Here is a 15,883-nt window from a genome sequence, read left to right on the forward strand (position 1 = left end):
TCAGGGATACCCAGGCAGGAGAAGGAAGGACCTGTCCAGCCCCTCCCGAGACTTCTGCTTTCCCTCACACTCACCCAGCCTCTCCGAGCTCAAGAGTCATGTGTGCAGACCCCAGCTCCATTAGCAGCCGTCTGAACAAGAGCATTACGGCCAAGAGCACACCTTCTCTTGTGCTAATGACCCTGACTATCAATAACTGAGGCAATCACAGCACAGTTGCCTCAGTTTTGGGCACTTTCCTTCTAAAGCACTCCTAGCACATGACCTCAATGTTCCAAGGGACAGGAACGGCTCGTCCTGTTACATAAGGAGAGGCGCTGGAACCAGGGAGGTTCTGTTGATGAGCAGCATCGCCTGGTGGGGTTCAACACCCAGGGGCAGACTTGGAGTGGGAAGAACTGGGATCCAGCCTCAAATGAGCCAGCCAGCCAGCCATCCATCCTTGGGCAAGTCTGTAGGTTTCTCCAACTCTGTCTACTTCATATGCTCCGGCTCAACCAAAGGAGTTGCTTCCCAGCCCAAAGCCACTGACCCACCTCACTGTACAAGGTCAGAAAGCTCCTAGAAGTCTAGATGCCAGCTGTGCCTGCCAACAGATGTCCTACGAGTGCGCCCTACAAAGAAGGCTGTAGTACAGACGGCGGGAAGGAAACATCAAAAATCATCCTAATGGTCCCGATCTCCAGGAGAGCAGTCAGGCAGCAGGCCGCCACTGAAGCCAGATGCCATCCCGCCCGCGACAAGTGGCGCTGGCTCAGACAAGGCTGGAGGCATTCCAGTGGGTGGGCACAGCCAGCCTCCCTCACCTACCGGAGCATCTGACTCTCCATCACGCTGTATCTGCAGTCAGGATGCAGCACACAGCCCTTCCTTTCCAACCGCACCCCACCTCCCCTCCAGCCTGCTCCTCTCCTGTCTAGTATTTTTCCTCCTTCAAATCCTGTCTGGGAATTGCCTCCCTCCGGGAATTATTTCCAGTGGAGCTGGGACGGGGGACATAATCCTGTCATCCTAGCTACTCTCTAAACTGAGGCAGGAGGATTACAGGTTCAAGCCGGGTAAATTGAGTGAGATCATCTCAAAATAAAAAATGACGAAAGGGCCAGGCGTGGTGGCGCACGCCTTTAATCCCAGCACTTGGGAGGCAGAGGTAGGAGGATCGCCGAGAGTTCAAGGCTACCCTGAGACTACAGAGTGAATTCCAGGTCAGCCTGGGCTAGAGCAAGACCCTACCTCAAAAAACAAAAAACAAAACAAAACAAAAATGGAAAAAGGAAGCCGGGCGTAGTGGTGCACACCTTTAATCCCAGCACTCAGGAGGCAGAGGTATGAGGACTGCTGTGAGTTTGAGGCCACCTTTGAGACTTCATAGTTAATTCCAAGTCAGCCTGGGCCAGAGTGAGACCCTACCTCAAAAAGCCAAAAAAAAAGAAAGAAAGAAAAAAGGGCCAGGGAGATAGATCAAAGGTCAAAGATACTTGCTTGTAAAGCCTGCCATTACAGGTTCAATTCTCTGGTCATCCACATAAACCAGATGCAAAAGGTAACACAGGTGTATGGTGTTACAGTGACAAGTTGCCCTGGTAAGTGCATGTGCACTCACACACATGTGTGTGTGAGTGCACACACACACACACACACACACACACACACACACACGACTGTAAATAAATAAGTATTTGAAAAAAATGGACTGGTGATATACTTCAATGACAGAGTGCTTGCTTAGCATGTGCAAAGCCCTATAGGACGGCAATCAATCAATCACTCAATCAATAACAGGCTGGGGAGATGGCCCAGCAGTTAAAGGTGCTTGCTTGTAGTCTCAGGGTGGCCTCGAACTCATGGTGATCCTCCTACCTCTGCCTCCCAAGTGCTGGGATTAAAGGCGTGTGGCACCACACTCAGCAGGTGCTTGCTTGTAAAGCTTGCCAACCCTGGTTTGATTCCCCAGTACCCATGTAAAGCTAGATGCACAAAGTAACACGTGTGTCTGGAGTTCCTCTGCAGCAGCAATAGGTCCTGGTGTACCTATACTCACTCTCCCTCTTTCTCAAATAAATAAATAAATAAATAAATACATTAAAAAAATAAATAGATGTTCTTTCCACTTGAGCCCTTTCTTCCCCATTCTCACAAGTGCTTCTTCAGTGCCCAGCCATTCCTTTAGGAGTTACCAGCTAAGTGTGTGGAGGTCCACACAGGTAATCCTGGAACCTGGAGGATGGCTGCAAGTTTGAGGCTTGCCTGGGTTGCAGAGTGAGTTCCTGGCCACTCAGGGATACATGCATAGTGAGACCTTGTCTCACAACATAAACGACGACAAAATCATTAGAGTTGCCAAGCATGACTTGGTCACGCATCCCTGGGCTTCAAAAGACTTCAACTGTGCGTCCTGCACCTATCTGCCATCGATGGGAGAAGGACAGGCTGTTTACTGTTTCCTTAAAGTTTTCTTCATCCTCAGCTGCCAAGAGGCCTTCAGGACATAGGGATAGTCCCTACTAGGTGGGCGGCACTTTTTTCTCTTGATGGACACATGCTCTGGCCAGTTCCAGGCAGGCAATGCATGAATCTCAACAAGGTTCTGGACAAGGGCTTAGAGACATGTCTACCTCTGGGCTGTGAGTCTGGACTGAGAATGAGGGTAAGCTGGCCGAGCAGCTGGTAGCTTGCCTAGTTTCTCTTAATCCACAGCTGGGATAAAACCCAAGTCCTTCAACCCACAGCACTGACCACAGTCCCTGTTTCCCACTGTCTAGTAAACAATATTAACATGTAGGCCTGAACTACATGAAATTGCTTTTCACAGGTCAAAGTGGTTGCACATGGCTTGGGGGTAAGGGGGTGAAAATCATCTTCCCTATAAGACAGTAACTCCCTGAAGGCCTCAACTTTTCTACCTCTAGGCAGTGTTACCTTCAGGACACAGAAGAATTGTGGTTTAGGAAGTACTCGAACTTCCTAACTGAGGCGAGGAACCCAAAACCTGTCCTCCTCCCAAGCCTCAAATGATCTTTGAAGGAGGGTCCTGCCTAGTCTCCTTCCTTCTTTCATCCCAGGTAGGTGATGGGACTTGGCCACAGGTTGTTTCATCATCCAGGCTGGCAGTAAGAGTTTGGTTTGGGGGCTGGAGAAGATGGCTTAGCGGTTAAGGTGTTTGTTTGCAAAGCCAAAGCGCCCCGGTTTGATTCCCCAGGACCCACGTAAGCCAGATACACAAGGAGGTGCATGTGTTTGGAGTTCGTTTGCAGTGGCTGGAGACCCTGGTGTGCCCATTCTCTATCTCCCTCTTTCTCTCTCAAATAAGTAAAAAAAAAAAAAAAAAAAATATATATATATATATTTAAAGAGTTTTGTTTGGGCCTTGACAGTTTTTACCCTTTTGTCTTCTACAGAAGTGGGTCTTGAGTTAGAAATGCCCAGATGTCTAAACGTGGTTCCATGCTACAGTGGGGAAGATGAAGGCCCAGAGAGAACATCCATCCCAGCAGAGGTCACACAGACAGCACGAGATCCTTATCCTCTGACTCCCAGTCCTGTGCTCTCTGGCAGGCCCCAGAACAAACCCCTTCCCTGTCTGCCCCTTTCCAGCTTGCTGGCTCCTGCTCCCTCGGGCTTCAGGAAAGACAGAGGGGGGATTGATAGAAGGATCAATAGCTCTCTCCTATATGAAGAGTCCTGAGTCACTCTGGCCCTCTCTCCCAAGGTTTCCAGGGAGAGAAATGAGTAGCCCTGGAACCATGATCTCTCTCCAGAACCAGGACCAGGCTAGGGAGGTGGAGGGGGGCACACTGTAATGTGGGTCACTGACAGTGCATCAGGTATACTGTCCCTGTCAAGTGACACCTGCAAGGCATTGCTTGGCCCAGGCACAAGGCTAGTACAGTGGGTTTCCTCAGAATCAACTAGTTAGAAAACTCAACAGAGGGGGCTGGAGAGATGGCTTAGTGGTTAAGGCGCTTGCCTGCAAAGCCAAAGGACTCAGGTTTGATTCCCTAGGACCCATGTAAGCCAGATGCACAAGGGGATGCATGCATTTGGAGTTCGTTTGCAGTGGCTAGAGGCCCTGGCATGCCCATTCACTCTCTCTCTCTCTCTCTTTCCTTGCCTATTTCTCTGAAATAAAGAAAAATAAATTTTTTTTTTTTAAAAAGAAAACTCAAAGGGGCCATGAAAGGTTAGTAAGCAAAGATGTGGGGCTGTAGGAACACCCCTCCTCTTATGACCTAGCACCCTCCTCAAGTGGTAGGTGGGTGATTCTGGAAGCCCCTACTCCCTAGGCTTCCTCTAGCCAGCTCATGGCACAGTAGGAAGATGCCATCATCATTCCTCTTATGGGTTACCCACTCTTCTCTGAGCACAGGAGTGGGAAGGAAAAAACTCCCAAGGGAAACTACTGTGTGGGAAGACAACTCTGTGTGTTCAGTGGGGACTCTTGGTACCTAGGTGCTCAGGGAAGATCAGGGACAGAAGTCCAGGAATCTAGGGGTCATTTCTGGTGTTCTTTTCTCTCCTGACTTAGTATGCTAAAAATGTCAAACCTGGGGCTGGAGAGATGGTTCAGTGATTGAGGTGCTAGACTGCAAAGCCTAGGGACCTGGGTTTGATTCCCCAGTACCAGTAAAGCCAGATGCACAGTGTGGCACATGCGTCTGGAGTTCATTTGCAGTGGCTAAAGGCCCTGGCACACACATTCCCTCTCTCTCTCATAAATAAATAAATATTTAAAAAAATTTTAAGTGAAGCCTGAAATGTAAAAATAGTACAACAGGGCTGGAGAAATGGCTTAACCATTAAGGCACTTGCCTGTGAAGCCTACAACCCAGGTTCGATTCTCCAGTACCCATGTAAGCCAGATACTCAAGGTGGTGCATGTGTCTGGAGTTCGTTCGCAGTGGCTAGAGACCCTGGTATGCCTGTTCTCTCTCTCTCAAATAAATAAATACATATTTTAAAGTACAGGGCTGGAGGGATGGCTGCGTAGTTAAGTCATTTGCCTACAAAGCCGAAGGACCCAGGTTCAATTCCCCAGGACCCACGTTAGCCAGATGTACAAGGGGGTGCACGCGTCTTGTGTTCATTTGCAGCGGCTCAAGGCCCTAATGTGCCCATTCTCTCACTCCCTCTTTCTCTGTCAAATAAATAAATAAATAAATGAAAAATTTGTTTATTTTTGGTTTCTCGAGGTAGGGTCTCACTCTAGCTCAGGCTGACCTGGAATTCACTATGGAGTCTCAGGGTGGCCTTGAATTCACGGCAATCCTCCTATCTCTGCCTCCTGAGTGCTGGGATTAAAGGCATGCGCCACCACGCCCGGCTAAATAAATTAATTAAATTAATTTTTTTTTAAGTACAACAAACAACTACAGACTCTTCACTTAGATTTATCAGTTGTTTTTGTTGTGTTTTATTTTGTTTACTTGTGGCAAAGAAACCCATGGCCTTGCAGGTCCTAGGCACTGAGCTTCAGCCCTTAGCAGATTTACCAACTATTAACATTACCTTCTCTTTTGGTATATGTGTGTGTGATATAGACATATTTTCGCTGAACTATTTGAAAACAACTTGCAGACATCTACCCTGAAATACTTCTGCATCATGTCTAACAGTGATGCTATTTCCCCACAAAATTACATTACCATTATCATAGCAAAAAACTTAGTAATAATTACACATCACGTAATATCTAGATTTAAAATGTGCCTCATAACTTTAATCCCGGCACTCGAGAGGCAAAGGTAGGAGGGCCACTGTGAGTTCAAGGCCACCCTGAGACTAAGTAGTGCATTCCAGGTCAGTCTGGGCTAGACTGAGTCCCTAATTCAACAAACAAAACAAATTCCCAGTTGTCCCAAGAATATCTTTTGCAATTTAACCCCTTCCCCATCCAATTAAAATGGATACATTGTATTTGGCTAGAACACTTCTTTTTATCTAGGTTGGTTGCCACCTCCCATCTTTCTCCACTGCAGCAACAATGTCTTCCTTTTTGGAAGAGTCTTAGCTGTTATTTAGAATGGCCTTTATCTGTATTTCTCTTTTGTCTCTTTGTAATGACACCTAGGATAAACATGTGTGTGTGTATGGTGTGGTTATGTGTGTGAGTGCACCCCGCATGTACTGTGGACAGAGGAAAACATTGTGTGTCCTCTTCTCTCATCATCTCCATGTTTCTTTGAGCTGCCCCACCCCCTCTCTCTCTCTGTCTCTCAGGGTCTGCTGTGTTGTGGTCACCCTGGCTGACCAGTGAGTCCCAGCAATTCCCCATGACATCGGCACAGCCATGCCCAGCTATTTGTTTATATGAGTGCTGGGAATTGAACTCAGAGCAAACCAAGCCTCATGCTTGTGTGGCAAGCACTCCTAACTAAGCGCCATCTTCTCAGCCTCTAGAATAAATATTTTTTGACTAGGCCACAGATATAGCAGGTGTAGTGTAGATAACTTGAATCAGTTGTCATATGTAGGGTGTGGAGTGGGGAGTTTGGACACATGGGGAGGTTTGGGAGACGTTGCCCATGAGATACAAAGTTTACTTAGAAGGGATAGTTTTTGTGATCTATGGCACAATATGATAACTGTTAATAATACTGTAGTAACTTTCAAAACTGCCAAAAGAGGAGATTTTTAAGTGTTCATACCACAAAAATGAATAAAAAAAGATGAGTATGTAGTCTAGGATATGTCATTCATCTTGATTTAATCATTCTATAATATATATGTATATAATCAAGATATATTGCATACACTAACATATAATTATTTTTCAATTAAAAATCCAATTAATTTTGAGACAGAATCTCACTCTTGCTCAGGCTGGCCTCAAGCTTACAATTTTCCAACCTTTCGAGTAACTGGATTTATAGGTGTTTGCCATGCCTAGCTAAATTAACTAACTAATTTATTATGGTCTGAGTATTGAACCCAGGGCCCAGCACATGTTAGGTGAGCTGTATCTCCAGCTCTTTTTCCTGTTCTTATTTTGAGACTGTGTCTCTCTAAATTGCCCAGGCAGGACTTGAATCAACTAACTTTCTTTTATTTTGTGTGTGTGTGTGTGGTTTTTTTTGAGGTAGGGTCTCACTCTGGCCCAGGCTGACCTGGAATTCACTCTGTAGTCTCAGGGTGGCCTTGAACTCACGGTGATCCTCCTACCTTTGCCTCCTGAGTGCTGGGATTAAAGGCGTGCACCACCATTCCCAGCTTCTTTTTTTTTTTTTTTCTTTAAATTTTATTTATTTATTTGAGAGAGAGAGAGGCAGATATATAGAGAGAATGGGGTACATCAAGGCCTTCAGCCACTGCAAATGAACTCCAGACAAATGGGCTACTTTATGCACCTGGTTTACATGGGTCCTGGGGAATTGAACCTATGTCCTTTGGCTTTGCAGGCAAGTGCCTTAACTGCTAAGCCATCTCTCTAGCCCTTTTTTTTTCCTTCCTTCCTTTCTTCTCTCTCTTTTTTTTTTTTTTTCAAGGTAGTCTCAATCTATCCCAGGCTGACCTGGAATTCTCTATGTAGTCTCAGGGTGGCTTTGAACTCATGGCGATCCCCCTACCTCTGCTTCTGGACTGCTGGGATTAAAGGTGTATACTATCACGCCTGGCTTCTTTTCTTTTTTTTTTCTTAAATATTTTATTTTAAAATTTTTTTCTATTTACTTATTTGAGAGAGGGAAAGAGGCAGAGTGAGAAATAGAAAGAGACAGAGAGAGAATGGGCGCACCAGGGCCCCCAGCCACTGCAAACGAACTCCAGATGCATGCACTACCTTGCAGATCCGGCTTACATGGGTCCTGGGGAATTGACCCAAGGTCCTTTGGCTTTGCAGGCAAGTGCCTTAACTGCTAAGCCATCTCTCCAGCCCCTTCTTTTCTTCTTTTGTTTTTTGAGGAAGGGTCTCACTCTAGCCCAGGCTGATGTGGAAATCTGTAGCCCAGGCTGGCCTGAAACTCATGACAACCCTCCTACCTCAGCCTCCTGAGCCACTATGGATGGTTCAGGTCTTGACCTTTCAATCCTTTTACCTCAGCCTCAAGTAGCTGGGATTATAGGTCTGACTAAATTTATTTTTTAAAAAGTTCTGTCACTACTTTTGCATTTGGTTAGCTGCTACTCCTGCTCCTCTGTGCTCTGTAAGCTGTCAGACTGGACTCATGAAGTCTCTTTTACTCAATGTGTTACATCTATTACTGTTATCTCTCTCTCTCTTTTAAAATAAAACTGGCCTTTTTTTTTTTTTTAATGTGAGATAGCACATGCATGTGCAAGAGAGAATTGGCACACCAGGGCCTCCAGCCACTGTAATCAAACCTTAGATGTATATGTCCCCTTCTGTGCATGTGCAGTCTTGCAGATTGGTGTCACGTTGTGTGACTGGCTTATGAGGGACCTAGAGAGTTGAACATGAGTTCTTGGGCTTTGCAGGAAAGTCCCTTAACCACTAAGCCATCTCTCCAGCCCATCTGTTATCTTTTTTAATGCTTAATATGTCCCACATCTTCCCAGATAAAGCCCCTTGAGGCAGACTCCTGGGTCCTTTGACATGAGTATATTCTAGCTTTCTGGTACAACACAGCCTCACAACTGACATGAAGCGTTTTTGCAAGGAGCACTGGTTTCTAGTAGTAGGAAGTGGTCCTTAAAAATAAAAATCCAGGGCTGGAAAGATGGCTTAGTGGTTAAGCACTTGCCTGTGAAGCCTAAGGACCCTGGTTCGAGGCTCCATTCCCCAGGACCCACATTAGCCAGATGCACAAGGGGGCGTATGCATCTGGAGTTCATTTGCAGTGGCTGGAAGCCCTGGCGCGACCATTCTCTCTTTCTGTCTGCCTGTTTCTCTCTCTGGCTGTCACTCTCAAATAAATAAGAATAAACAAAAATAAATATTTTTAAAAAATAAAATAAATAAAAATCCAGGCACTGGGTATAGGTAGGTACAGCATTGCTTTTAGCTCCTTTGGGTGGGAAGCTCTACAAGCAGGCAAAATACCTTGAGGCTCCTCCCTTTTCCTATCTGATGTTTTTGTCTGTCGCCTTTCACAGTAAGATTTTGTCTTTTAAATGATTTGTTTTGTTTATTTTTATTTATTTATTTGAGAGTGACAGAGAGAGAGAGAGAGAGAGAGAGAGAGAGAGAGAGAGAGAGAGAGACAGAGAATGGGCATGCCAGGGCTCCCAGTCACTGCAAATGAACTCTCTCTCCTGCTTCCATTACACAGACTACTGCCCAAAAGCTACTTTTCTGACTAAGAGCACATGGCTATGGTTCTAAGTAAGTCTTGTCTGATTTCCCTCATAAACCCAACTTCATGTGGGCTGAATACAAAGGACTGGAGTAACGTGAAGGCAGAAGTTGAGTCCCTGTCATTTCTAATGGAACATGTACCAGGAAATAAGTCAGTGGAATGAGAATGGCTCACTTAAGGAAAAAGGAAAAGAAGAGAAGAAGATGTTGGAGGGGAAGCAGAGTATAAAATATTCCACACAGCCCTTTTGGACTCTATCCTCCAAGCATGCCTATTCCTATGACCTACAGAAAAGGGGAAATGATATAGCCATTATGGAAAATAGCACTGAGGTTCCTCAAAAAATTAAAAACAGGGTTGAGTATAGCTCAGTAATAGAGAACTAGCCTGCATGAAGGAGGTCCTAGGTTCAGTCCCTAGCACCACACATAGACACAAAAACAGAACTACCATGTGATCCGACAATCCCACTACTGGGTATGGATCCAAATAAAATGAAGTCAGCATGAAGAAGAGACATTTGCATAACTGCGTTGACTGTAGCAGTGTTCAAAATAGCTAAAATACAGAACCAACCTAAGTATCCACCAAATGATGAGATAATGTGGTACCTATGCACTATGGAATAGTGTCCAGCCAAAAACAAAGACTGATATCCTGTCATTTGCAACAACATGGAAGGAGCTAGAGGCCATTAAGCAAAACATGACAGGCATAAAAAGGCAAGCACCAGGTGACCTCCTCACAGGTGCAATTTAAAGAAGCTGATCTTACAGGAGCTGAGAGGAGAATGGTGGTAAACAGTGGCTAGAGAGGAGGAACAGAGACAGGTTGACTCACACTACTAAATTAGAGTTAGAGAGGAAAAATAAGTTCTGGTATTCTATTACATAGTAAAGGGGGACTGAAATGAATGGTTAACATACTCTACATTTCAAACAAGCTACAAGAAAACACTTTTTTAAAAAAAATTTATTTATTTATTTATTTGAGAGCGACAGACACAGAGAGAAAGACAGATAGAGGGAGAGAGAGAGAATGGGCGCGCCAGGGCTTCCAGCCTCTGCAAACGAACTCCAGACGCGTGCGCCCCCTTATGCATCTGGCTAACGTGGGACCTGGGGAACCGAGCCTCGAACCGGGGTCCTTAGGCTTCACAGGCAAGCGCTTAAACACTAAGCTGGGGCGCACGCGTCTGGAGTTCGTTTGCAGAGGCTGGAAGCCCTGGCGCGCCCATTCTCTCTCTCTCCCTCTATCTGTCTTTCTCTCTGTGTCTGTCGCTCTCAAATAAATAAATAAAACATTAAAAAAAAAGTTTTTATTTTTACTTATTTATTAAAGAGAGAGAGAGAAAGAGAGATAGAAAATGGGCACGCCCAGGGCCTCTAGCCCCTGCAAACAAACTCCACACACATGCTCCACCTTGTGCATCTGGCTTACGTGGAACCTAGAGAATCGAACCTGGGTCCTTAGGCTTTGCAGGCAAGCACCTTAACTGCTAAGCCATCTCTCCAGTCCAAGAAAACACCTTTGAATTGTCTCTTTGGCAAAGAAATGATATGTCCTTAAGAGATACATTTAACTTGATTTGGACGTTACACAGTAAAATATATTTTTTCCACAGGGCATCTATATTTGTACAAGTTATGTGTCAATTTAAAAGCAATGAATATATTAAATTTTAAGGGGCAAAAGTGGATAGAGGCTGGCACTCAGTTAAGCTGGGCCCAGCATGTCTAAGGGGGGCTTGTCAGGTAAGAACACAGATGGCCTGAAGTCTCCCTCCAGGGAAGGACAGGCTGGGGTGGGGCATGAGCCTACAAGGTTATACCAAATATGCTTCTTAGAGTCCTTGGGATAAAGTATGAACATATTTCTCATCTCTCTCCAAAGCTTAATCTGGTGGATCTGGAATGTTCCTCCCTGGCTCTTAATGTGGGTGCTGGTTTCAAGGCCATAATAAGCATTTACAAACAGCGCAAGGGCCATCAGGGTTACAGAGAGAAGCCAACTTAACAGCTTCAGGTGGCAGCATGGGCTGCTGACAGGTGACAGCTGGTGCAGTGTAGCTGAGCAACCCCAGTCCCCCTTCCTTCAGACCTTGAACAAAGGGAGAGTGGGGAATTAGGCCTCCTGATATGGCTGCTCAGTGACCTTCAGTCCCCACATCGCCTTACTTCTTTCAGTATCACACCTCCAGAAAATTCTAGCTGCTATAATTTGGCTCCCTCATTTACTTTCCTTATTTTGATTTTTTTTTCTCTGACATCAAAGACCAAAGCAATGTGAGAAATCTGACTCAGCCCCTCCCTCCCACCATTTCTGTGGGGAGCAGGCTTCCCAGGGCACAGGGAAGCTGAAGACCAGAGGGCAAGCTGGGAGCCCCTGCTTGCACCCCCAGACCCTGTGGACCCATTCCCAGCCTAATCTCAACCTCCCCTTCTTCTCACAGCTGTTGACTAAATGCTTCTAATATCTCAGGCACTGTGCTAGGCACTGGCCGTCCCGAAACGAGGCAAAGTGGAGCTGCTTCAACTTGACCTTGGCTCCAGGGACAGGAAGGTGGTAAAAGGAAGGGGAAGGAACCAAGGTGCGGCGGGGCCCAGGAGGCAAGCAGGCAGCCTGAGCTCCCCAGCGCGGAGCGCATTCTCCACCAAGTACTCAGCCGAACGCGGAGCCAAGAGGGCGGAGCCGGGCAGCGGACCCGCTGACGACAGGGCGGGATGCACCGGCAGCCGAGGGGAGGGGGCGGTGCGGCTCCGCAGCGTGCTCGGTGCCCAAGGCCCACAACTCGGAGCCGCACAGCAGGTGTCCAGTATGAGCTATGCACACACCTCATGGAACAGCCCTCTTTAAGAGGACCAGAACCTGTCCCCAATCGAGGAAAGAGGAAGGCTGGCTTCAGGAATGGTGGGATTATCAACCCAAAGGCTGGGAAGGGTGGGGTGGAGTGGTGCGATGTCGGGGTAGTGCAGCTGTCAGAGAAAGCAAGGACTGGGACTCCCAAAGACGGGCAGAGGAGAGGGTTCTCTCCTCCCCTTCCTACACAAGGACATGGATTCTGTCTTCCATGAGGCCACATCTAGTCAGGATCAGGAGAAGGTGGGACAGGGCCCCCGCAGGCAGTCTCTGCAGACCAAACACTTGCAAATGACAGCTAATGCTAGTGGCTTCCCTGACGCCCCCTCCCCAATATAAGCTCTCCTCCAAGCCTTCTGCTTTTTGCCCACAGCCAAGAAAGGTAACCCAGCTTACCAACTGCCAGGGCCAAGTCACAGCCTCCAGCTAAACGTTTCTCAACCCTAGACCCCTCTCCCAGCTGGACCTGGTCTGGAATGACCCTGTCTCCTCCCTTCCTTCCATTTAAGGAGGACCCAGAGCTAGAGGGTTGTGGAAGAGGCTCTAAACAGGAGAGCTGGCAGCAGAGGCTGCTCCTGGGGGGAGGGGGGGCAAGCATGGAGGGGACCCATCTGCATACTTGCTGCCAGACACCCCACCCAGAGGAGGAGCTGGTTCTGTAGAATGGGATATTGTATTTCCTCCCTTCCCACCTCTCCTTTTCCCTCCCCATAGCACAGTGCCACAGATTTCTACATCTGACATCCCCCAGTCAGGCCAGCACCAGAGGTTCTGCATGTTAATTGTGAGTCCGGCAGAAATGCCCAGGAGGGAGACACCTCTGGCCAAGGAGTGCCTACTCTACTCCCGGCATGAGTGGGGGGCCCCTCCCATGCCTTCCCCACCCAGCTGGAAAAGAGCAGTGGACATTCTCAGTGAGGTGGACCAAAGTGTGAGGTTGGACGCATCTCAGGGAAGGATGCCAGCTAGCCGCCTCCAGGAAGAGCAAGCCAAGTCAAGGACACACACACACACACACACACACACACAGAGAGAGAGAGAGAGGGGGGGGGGGGAGAAACAGAGAGAGAAAGAGGGGGGGGAGGAAGAAAGAGAGAGAGAATATTCTTGCCTTAATGTCTAGCTCTTCAGTCAGCCTCTTCAGGGGCCAAGGATGCCAGAGGCACAACCCAATCTACCCCACAGTCTGGGGCTTTAAACTAAAAACTTTTCAACTTCTCTCCTTTCTCCTTCCTTCCCTTTGGGACCAGAGATGCACAGGGCGGTGCCCTTGGAGACACTCATACAGTTGGTTCCTGACGCTTCCACTCACTCAAACAACAGCAATACAAGGGAACTCCCAGCTTTTTCCATAGCTAATTATAGACGTCAAAGTCTGAGGATGTTTTGCAAGCAGCGGAGAGAAACTGCTGAGGTTTCTCTGCAAAGCCAACGAAATTTAATTTGTGCACTCTCCCCCACCAACTTCTAGCCTACTCCCCTCATCCTTCTAGTGTGCCCCCTCCCTGGCCCCACAGCCGCCCCTCCTTCTTGCGGAAGATTTCTTACTTAGCTCTATTTTTCCCATCTCTCTTTGGGGCTTTCAAGAAAGGGAACAGACACGGAAAATATTTTTTGCAACAGTTTTCCATTCTGCCTCTCATTCCCAAGCCAAGGGGGACAGCGAGGGTAGGAACGGATGAGGGTGGTGGTGGTGGGGGGGTACGTTTGTTCCAAAAGCTCAATTTGGGTGTGAAAAATGCAGTCTCTCTATTTCCCTATCCACCCTAAGGCCCAAGAATGACAAAAACCAGGAAAACAAAAAGAAATCACTTGTTTGATTAAGTGGTTCTTCAGAACTGAAGACAGGAAAGAAACAGAGGATTCCCTCACCACACCACACCACACACGTACACACAATCCTCCAACCCCAGCGGAAAGGACCGTGCTAGCAAAAAGAAATTCAGGTAGTTCGGGAGGCCATTGAGAGGCAAGGAGGAAACAAAGTTTGCAAATCGCGAGTCAATTCATTCTCTGCAAGCCTACCTCTCTTTCTAGCAAAGATCCGGACGTCTCCCAGCGGGACTCTCCCTCCGGGTTTCCATGGACGGGGTAGGGTGGGGTGACCAGCCACCGGTCTCCCCAGTTGTGGCAAGCAAGGTGGAGATGCAGGCTTCGCTCTCGCGCCTCTAGCAGCTAGCGCGGGGACTGGGCTGGGTCTCCGCCCCCAGCCCTTCCTCGGACGAGGACCTTCCCGGGCGGCGTCCGACCTCGCTCTCCTTCTCCACCGAGGGATGCTTTCCTAGGAAGTTCGCGCCCCACTCCCCAGCCCCGGGCTCGGACGGTCTCAACAACAGCGCTTTCTTAAGAAAATGCTTGTCATGGCAACAGCTCCAGCCAACTCCGGCCAGACCCCGGCTCCCCGGCTCCCCGGCTCCCCGGCTCTCCCGGAGCAGGGCGGGAGGAGAGAGGGGCGGGGCGCGAGCCGGAGGGGGCGGGGCTTGGCGCCCCGCCTGCCCGTCGCTCTGCTGTTAAGGTGGCCCGAAGGCTGCGCAAGCGGCTGCTCCCTGCGCGGTCTTAAGGCGGAATGGGGAAGGCCGTGGGGCGGGAGTGTGGGGGTGCGGGCGTGGGGGGGGGGGGGAGAACCCTCTGCCCTCGGGGGTTTCCCCCAGCGCTGGCCCTCCCTTGTTGAAAGGAGGGAAGAACAGCGGTGGAGATGGGTGCTGGCAGGGAGTGGATGTGGATGTGGGTGGCGGTCTTCAGCCGTTGCAGCGTGGAGGGGAAATGAAGGAAGCATCTGCACGCCTCGGACTTCCTTCAGAGCCTACCAGGCCTGTCACCTCCTGGGGACTTAAGCCCAGCAGGACCCAGAAACCTAAGGAGTCTGTGGTCTGGGCTGCAGGGTTCCTGGGAAAAGGCGAAGGATTTGCTCAGGGTGTCCCTGCACCCTCACCCACATTTCACACACAGGTCGCAGTTTGCTCCCACTTGCCCCTGTACCCAGCCGGAGGCATTCCCACAGGGCATAGAACGAATGGCTGCCTGCCCGAGTGTGGGCTGTGCACCCCAACCTTTGCATCTGTAATATCATTTCTAGTCTTAGTGATAGTCTTGACAGGTATTTGTCATTGTCCTCATTTCAGAGTTCAGAAAATTAAAGATTGAGCCACTTGGCCCAAGGTTACACATCTGGTTAACGGCAGCCCGGAGTCAAAGGGAAGTTAGACCCACTCCAAAACCCATGTACTTTTCTGCCCCTGCATCATACTATGCCACACATTTCCATTTTAAATGGTACACACTTAAACGCAGCTGATAAACTGTTAATCACACCCCCATGCCTACACACCCACCAGCATTGTGCAACAGTGACACCCATAGATTTTGCACGGAACCCTAAAGCTTTCAAGTGCAAACATGCACAGTCAGCTGGCTCACACAACATGTCTTCATTGACGGATGCATTCCCACACCTACCTCAGCAAACGCACTCATACACTGATCGGAGGCTAACATAACCTACCTCACAGGTGATAGTTGTAAAGTACGCTCCGCTCGGAAGAAGGCACGGCGACTGCCGCGACTTCCGCCTGATTCACAGAGCATCGCAAGAGGCCTGACGTCTAGCCAGACATGGTGGTAATCCACGCAGGTAATCGCAGCAACCAAGAGGCTGAGGCAGGAGGGTTATTTGTGACTTTGAGGTCAGTCAGGGCTATATAAAAAGACCTTGTCAGGGCTGGAGAGATGGCTTGGCGGTTAAGCGCTTGCTGTGAAGCCTAAGGACCCCAGTT

General features: G+C 48.4%; 1 protein-coding gene across 3 annotated transcripts in view; it reads right to left on the reverse strand.

Moving 5' to 3' along the window:
* The window catches only part of Atp2b4 (ATPase plasma membrane Ca2+ transporting 4), a 119,195-nt gene extending 104,664 nt beyond the window's left edge, over positions 1-14,531 (reverse strand). For all 3 annotated transcript variants that reach the window (XM_045141675.1, XM_045141678.1, XM_045141677.1), the window contains exon 1: positions 14,136-14,531. The gene's annotated coding sequence lies outside the window, so the exon portion shown is untranslated. The remainder of the gene's footprint in view (positions 1-14,135) is intronic.
* Between the last annotated feature and the right edge of the window lie 1,352 nt (positions 14,532-15,883).

Source organism: Jaculus jaculus, chromosome 1 (genome assembly GCF_020740685.1).
Source record: "Jaculus jaculus isolate mJacJac1 chromosome 1, mJacJac1.mat.Y.cur, whole genome shotgun sequence".
In the NCBI taxonomy this organism is placed as follows: Eukaryota; Metazoa; Chordata; class Mammalia; order Rodentia; family Dipodidae; genus Jaculus; species Jaculus jaculus.